This window comes from Rousettus aegyptiacus, unplaced genomic scaffold, assembly GCF_014176215.1.
Source record: "Rousettus aegyptiacus isolate mRouAeg1 unplaced genomic scaffold, mRouAeg1.p scaffold_m13_p_1, whole genome shotgun sequence".
In the NCBI taxonomy this organism is placed as follows: Eukaryota; Metazoa; Chordata; class Mammalia; order Chiroptera; family Pteropodidae; genus Rousettus; species Rousettus aegyptiacus.
The window spans coordinates 71,455,275-71,462,841 of record NW_023416284.1 but is presented as its reverse complement, the minus strand read 5'-3'; the positions used below and the strand labels follow the sequence as shown (position 1 = coordinate 71,462,841).

General features: G+C 40.8%; 1 non-coding gene across 1 annotated transcript; it reads right to left on the bottom strand.

Annotated features, from left to right (window-relative positions):
• Positions 1-4,481: 4,481 nt before the first annotated feature.
• On the bottom strand, positions 4,482-4,555 carry TRNAA-UGC. The gene has a single exon. It is a non-coding gene; the product is annotated as a tRNA-Ala (tRNA).
• Between the last annotated feature and the right edge of the window lie 3,012 nt (positions 4,556-7,567).

The following is a 7,567-nucleotide window of genomic DNA, read 5'->3' as shown; positions in this document are numbered from 1 at the left end:
TGGGACAAAGCCAGATTTATGGCAGAAGGAAAAAAGAAGGTAGCAGACCATACAATGTCTCTTCAAGCTTTAGCTCAGAAATGACATATATCGCTTCTCAAATTTCATAGGACAAAGCAAGTCACATGATCAAGCCTAGCATCAATGCAGAATTTGACACATGATAAGGGTAAAGTAAAAGTAATTCTTCCCCAAAGAGGGTGTGATGTTGTCATAAATAAGAAAGATATATTCCGGTGTCCATCCATGGTTCCCGGCTCATAGCTCCTGGAACTCTTATAATTATCTAAGTGATTGGAGCATAAGAGCATCTTTTGTTAAAATATTTAGTTTTTGTCCTTCATTCCTGAAATAGCTCCAGAACAAGGTGATTGTTGGAAAGCTCCTAGATAACTACAGGACAGGAGCTAGTTGCCAGGGAAACCAACCATGTGATTAGAGGACTGGAACTTTCAGCCCCATTGCCCACCACCCTTACCTCAAGAGGCTGGAGGTTGAATCAATCGCCAGTAGCCAATGACTTAATCAGTCATGCCTACACAATAAAAACTCCATTAAAAAAATGTTTTTAAGGATTGGGTTTGGGGAGCTTCCAGGTTGGTGAACTCGTGGAGGTACTGGGAAGGGGTGTGACTGGAGAGGGCATGGAAGCTTCGCATATCTTTCCTTATGCATATCCTTTCATAAATCAACCAGAGATCTAGTAAGTAAATGTTTTCCTGAGTTCTAGCAAATTATAATACGGAGGACTGGGGCAGGAGAGCATACAGTGACAACCTTGACTTGTAATTGGTGTCTGAAGTGGGGGAGGGGGCAGTTCTGCAGGACTAAACCCCTTACCTGTGGGATCTAAAGCTAACTCCAGGTGGAGTATATCGGAATTGAATTGAATTGTAGGACATCCAGTTGGTGCTCCCCCAAAATTGGAGGACTGCTTGGTGAGGGGAAACCCCCTATACATTTGGAGTATAGAAGTACTCAATGAGTAGTGAGTAGACATCTACCATAATAACACATATTTTACAATAGTTAGTAGTAGCAAACATTTATCAAACATTTATTACCTACCAAGCACATTTCTATTATTTAATCCTCACAGTAAACCTATGAGGCACACATAATTATTATCCTTCATTATACTGCTCAATAAAAAATAAAGAGAAATTTAGGTAACTTGTTCAAGGTCACATATTTGGGATGTGGTGACCTTGGGATTTGAACGCACAGACAAATTGGAGCATACATTTGAGTGGTTTCCTGAAGTGTGACAACGGATTTGCTCTGACTCATCTATGTTTTTCTGGCACAAAAAGTAAGCAGTATAAATAATAGTCTGTTACTATTATGCCTTACAGTTTAATGCAAAATGTAACTTCCACAGAATACCATGGGAGATAAAAGAGAAAATGATTCTTTTTATGACAGTGATCTAGGATGCAGGGGGCAGTATTTGTAGAGAACATCGGGCTCATAGTGGCATAGAAGGAAAGGTTGATGTTGGTGTCAGCCCAACCGTGGTTTATTTTCTACCTCTGTAACTTAGTTGATGTGTTTACTTTGGATATTCAAGCTTCAGGTCCTTTGTATGGAAAGTGGGTATGGAAATACAGGGTTGTTTTGAGAATTACATGAGATAATGTATATAGAATGCCTGGATTGGTGACTGCCACATCCATAAGAGATATTCAGCAAATGGTAGTTACTGCTGCTACCATTGTTACTGAAGAAATGATAGAAATTTGATATGAATATTTATGAAAGTGCAGTCTATGTGGAGGGATCAGTGGGACCAGCATGGAGGCAATAAAGAACAACGAAATGTTGTGCTTTAGGAAGCTAATCGGGCAAAGTGTACGGAAAGGGGTGGCCCCAGGAGAAATCGGACACTGGAAATGATCTGTAAATGGATTGTCCAAGCTAGAATTGAAGAACACCTGAAGTGGAGGTTGAGCAGGGAAAATGGTGAGGAAGAGAAGATTGGGGAGACATCACAGGATGGAAGTCTCTGTCTACATCAAAAGTGGGTAGAGCCCACTTGTTCTGTCTTCTTCTAAGCAGGACCAATGGCTGATCTAAACAGGGTGCAACATGCCCAATGTACAGACCCATAAACCACCCTCATGAGTACAATGACTTAGCCAGGGGGTCCCAAACCTGGTTGTCCATTCTTTGGAGCCCACTGAAGTAGAGACTCCTGAGTCTTCTCTCGAACAGATACAGGAGATCTAGGCTGGGCTGATTCTGGAATAGCCCTTTCCTGGACTGGCATTTAGGAATAGCTTGCTGAGGCCACCTAATCACACCGCCTACAGTCCACAATGTGAGGGCAGAGGGACTATCCTTGGCTGTTGTATAGTCTTAGTTCTTGAGTATTAGCTCATGGAATGATTTGCAACTAGCAAAAACCAAAATAAAACAAGGCAAGAAGAAGCCCAAAATGAAAGATAAGCAGGTTTTTTTTAAGGAACATACCCAGCTATGAAGACTGCAAGTTGTGCGAGTAAGTATAGGGAAACCAGAGCACATTTGTTTCAGTTCTACAGAGATCACTGATAGGAAGTGGAAAAGCTCCCACATTCATCTACTAATGAATCTATTTGTTTATCAGTTGTTTATTGAGCAGTTCACACATGAGGTACTCTGGAAATTGCTGGGGATTTAGAAACAGATATTGTCTCTTCCCTCAAGGGGTTCCTGGGCAAAGGGAGAACAGGTACATGCTATCTAAAGTGTGCCACACTCCCACGGTTGTGTGAACCAATTTGGTGGGAAGCCGCAATTTCCATCTTGAGGAAGACTTCACACTGGAGAGAATGTTTGTGCTGGATCCTAATGGCTCAAGGGTAGTTGACAAGCAGGGAAAGAGAATATCTTAATCAGGAATGACTGAGTTGCAAGAAACAGATGGATTCAAGCTGATGGAAGCAAAGTGAAGTTTGTTGGAAGAACACATTTCTTTGGGGAAGGTAAGTACCATAGGTACTTACGAAGGGTGGTAGCCAGAATCTGGAAAGCTGATAATTCAAATTACTGCCTTGTTTCCTTTTAGCCCTGTGGTCTTTCATCTCTCTCTGCATGTTTAACTCACTGTTCTCTATCTCTATATGAGTTTTGTACACATAATGAAAAATGGCCAACTTCAACACCTTTGTGTGTGGCCTTGTTCCACTTCCCAGTAGCAGCTAACCAAAGAGAGCAGCAAGTGATACCTTGTCTTTTAGGTAACCTTAGGTCCATTTAAAGTCAGAATGTATGTGTGCGTGCGTGCGCATGTGTGTGTGTGCGTGTGTGTGTGTGTGTGTGTGTGTGTTGAAGGGAGCGGAGTAGTAGTGATAGAGACAGAGGAACTGAAAGTGTTAACACACTGAAGAAAAAGCTGAGTCAACTGGACAGAAGAGATGAGTGTGCAGGGGAGAGCGGGTGGCCAGCAAAGTGGAAGAGGAAGATGAGGACTAGAGTCATAAAATGAAGGGATATGGGGTCAAGGGCCCTGAGGAGAAAGGGAGGTTGTGGATGAAACTTGGATTTCTTTAGGCCATGTGTGTGCTGAGTGTGGTAGTTAACCTCCCCATTCCCATCACACTTATTTCGCTGCTGTGGTTCCACCAAAAAGGGTATTTTTTTTAATCTGGCAGAAAATAGATTATATCTCCATATCACCTTTATGCATGAAATCATCCAGTCAGATTCCTTTCCCTATGATAACTGCCTACTATTTCCTTTATAGATGTTAACCACATCTAATCATTCACAGGAAGCAGTCTACATAGGAAGGACGAGCTCCTGGGACAGGTGTGGAGGGGATCCAGTCAGAGCTGTTCTACGCCTTCTGTACACTCTACAAATGTTGGTTGTCAGAGGCGGGAGCAAAAAGGGAGGAAGTATGTGGGTATGGTGAAGAAGCATAGTTAATGACACATAAAGAAACGGTCTGGAAAATATGGGAGTGGTGGATGGAGAGCCTCTTAAACTGCCTTGTCACTTATGGGTCATAAACAAAATGTTCTGTCCCAGAAATAGGAGGTCTCAGCACAGTCACTCAATGAGATGGAAAGAGGATGAAGGGCTCAAGAGAAAGTCTGGGGTTGAAAGGCCTGCCTTTGGTGCTGTACTCATCTTCATTTTCCATGGGTTACTTTGGATACTCTAGTGCTCTAACCCCTTTCTCTCTGCAAGGACTTTTGCCTGTTTCTTGGCTTGTGGCCTGTATATTCTAGAGTGCCCTCACAAATCAAATATCAGAAAGTGTGTCTATCCTTTTCTCCCTCCTATCCTACTCCTCAGGGGCAACTGCTTTTTCCCGCCCCCCCCCTACCCCCCGCTTTAATTCCCCACCCCACCCTTCCACCCCTGACCTACTGATGTCGCAATCTCCCCTCAAGAACTGGATCTCTGAAGGCAAAGCATCTCCCCCCACGTGCTCACAGCAAGCACCCGGGGCCCGGTGAACCCAGAGCCTATTGTACCCAGGGTATGGTCCATGGCTCCACCTGGGGCACAAACCCAGGACCTTCTGCGTGCAAAGCAAATATGCTAACCACTACACTATGGAGCCACCCCAGGGGGGCAACCACTTTTATATGTACATACGTACTAGCTGTGTGATCTTGGGCAAATTACATAACTTCCCTATGCCTCAGATTCCTTACCTACGAAATGTCACTAATAATAGAACTACTTCATAGGATTAATGTCAAAATTAAATGAAGTAATTCATGTAAAGTCTTCACATAGTAATTCAGTAAATGTTAGCTATCATTAACACAGTTCATTATAATCCATTGGTTTGACTGTCTGTCTCCCTCCTGGACTGTGATCTCCTTAAGAAATTTGTAAAGTGATGGGCATATCGAAGGAACTCAGCAAAAGGTAGCTATTCTTGTTGTTAGCATTGTTGAAGATGGTAGAAAACTTTCCTTGCTCATCTGAATATTACCAACCCATGACATGGAAACCAACACCTAGCATCTTCTCAGTGGGACCACCATTAAATGAATGGTCTCTGTTGTTTTCAAAATTGTCATCATAGAAGAAAATGCACTGATTACTGTAATGTTTCTAAATTTTTCCCTTCAGAGCCTGTAATGCACTCTTGTGAACATTCTCAATGATGGCAGGTCTTCATTCATTACCTAGTCCTGGGATTTTCAAGCTGGAGGAGATCTAAGAGATCATTTAATCCAATCACTTTGCTTTAGATCAATTGGCATCCGAGACAGGTGGCATGACTAAGGTCACACAGCCTGTCAGTTACAAAGCCTAGAAGATGGGCTTGATTTTCAAAAACAGCTAAAGTCATCTGTAGTTAGGTTTGGAGGTAAAATGAGTGAAAGAGCTGAAAAATATTGATTTGTTTAAAATTGTGCTAGGAGTGAAAATAAACTAGACTTCCTTGTCTCATGGGAGTGAAGGCAATTCCAAAAGAAGAGTCCCTAATATGCTGGGATGTTACCACTGAAATATGTGTGCTGGCTTTGAAGGGGAGTTTCAAAACCAGCTCCATCCCCTGCGTAACAGCTCTCGGGATGTTCCTCCCTGTCCAGGTCACAGATTTTTCATCATACACTTCCTTCCTGTGAGGTTACAGACCTGGAAAGACTAAGCATCTTACCTGCTCTCAGTTAGAGACATTGATTTAGGGCCTCTGTTTGGTGCTCTGCCCACTCCTTCTAACCTGATGCTTTAGAGAGTTTCATCAACCCAGATTCCTCCTCTGAAGGACAGAATGTAGAACATGTTACAAATGATTCTTTCCTTATTTCTCCCAAGGTTGGTACATAACTAGCCTGCTCTAGATGCCTAGGAGAGAAGTAAATTTAGTACACACAGTGAATGCCTTGGGACATTAGGGCTTACACTTCTTGCCCAGCCAAGTGAAGAAAGGCTTCAGTTGGCTGTCCCTGTAATTTCCAATCTGCAAAGTCTAGTGTCTTTGCTTCACACTACCAGAGATGCAGGTCCACCCTGTCCCCAACCTCTCTCTCCAACCCTCAGCCTCATTGGAATGTTCAGTCAGGACAATGCTCTTGTCAATGACAAGCATTGATATATTTGTTAAAAAACAAAACAACAGATTGTTTGTTTGTTTTAGTCAAGTTAATACCAAGGCAGACAACTACAGTAGTGAAAGTTCTAAGGGAAAGTGGCAAACTAATCTTGTTTGGAATCAGTTAACAGTAGCCGTTGTAAATTAAGTATTATTTTCCTCCTTGGGGAAGTGAAAAGACTCTGTTTCACTAGAAGGTTCAGAATAGCTCCTTTGAACTATGCTTCTTAACCTCCTAAGGGCCTCGTTGAACACTTCTATAGATCCCTACCCCACTGGTTGCCCTGTTTCCCAGGTCTGTAAGATGGAAGGAAAACAATAACCTACAAAATCTTTCTCCAAGGAGAGCGCCTTCATGGGAGCTCGTAGGAGTTTAGGTTTTCACAAAAAATGCTGGCTTAGGGCTGGTTTATTTCCCTGCTCAGTGGCTCCACTTTCTAGGTAGCCCCGCAGGTATAGCTTTGTAACTGTATGAAGCATTTCCTACAGATTTTGCCAGACAAGTGGAAAAATTATGGCTCTAAAAATGACTGTTCTCTTTTGAACAAGAAAATTCCACATTTTTGTGGAGAGAGTAATGTACTATAGTGGCAGCAGACAGATGTGTTTCCAAAAATAGACTGTAAGGCAATGCTTGTGAGGCTATTGAGAACCTCGCGGGTCATGTGAATGTGTTCTCCAGAATTGCTAAACTAAGTTCAGGCACCTATTGACCTTAAAAGGCTTTAGCGACATACAGATTTATTTCCTTCACAGTAGATGAAATCATTATTATAAAAGGTCAAATATCTTTACATATTTGAAGAAGAGAGAGAAGTAACAATAAATTTTCTTATAAGAGCTTTTAATACAAAACTTAACCAAACACAGTGTGTGGAGTGTTGGATCCTGATTTAAACAAACCAAACATAAGCAGATATTTTGGGGCCAGTGAGAGAAATTTGAATATGGATTGAGTATTAGATGGTAATTAAGGAATTACCTTAATTGTGAAGTAATAATAGTATTTTGGTTATATAATTAAATGTCATTTTTAAAAAGATGCATACTAAAGTAGTTAAAGGTAAGTATGATGTCTGAGATTTATTTTAAATACTTTATCAACTATTTATAACAGGGGATCCTAAAGGGGCTAAATGTGAATTATTAATATAGGTGATTAGTATGTTGGGATTTATTATAACATTCTCTCGATTTATAATATTTAAAAATATTTAAAATATTTAAAAATATTTCATAATGAAGTGTTTTAACAATAAAATAAATACAAATAAAAAATTTAAAAGAAAGACTTTAATACTACAAACAGGTCACTTCTCACAAAAGAAATATAGACATTTTGCAAATAGAAATAATAATGAACCAGAAATAGGTCATTTGCGAACCTAGTACAAAGCAAACTTAGTTTTTCAATGAACTTTGTCGATAATTCATGAACAGATACAATGATGATGTAGAACACAGGAGCTTAACCATGATAAAGAAATTAGAAGGTTAAAATAATATAAAATGTTTCATTTA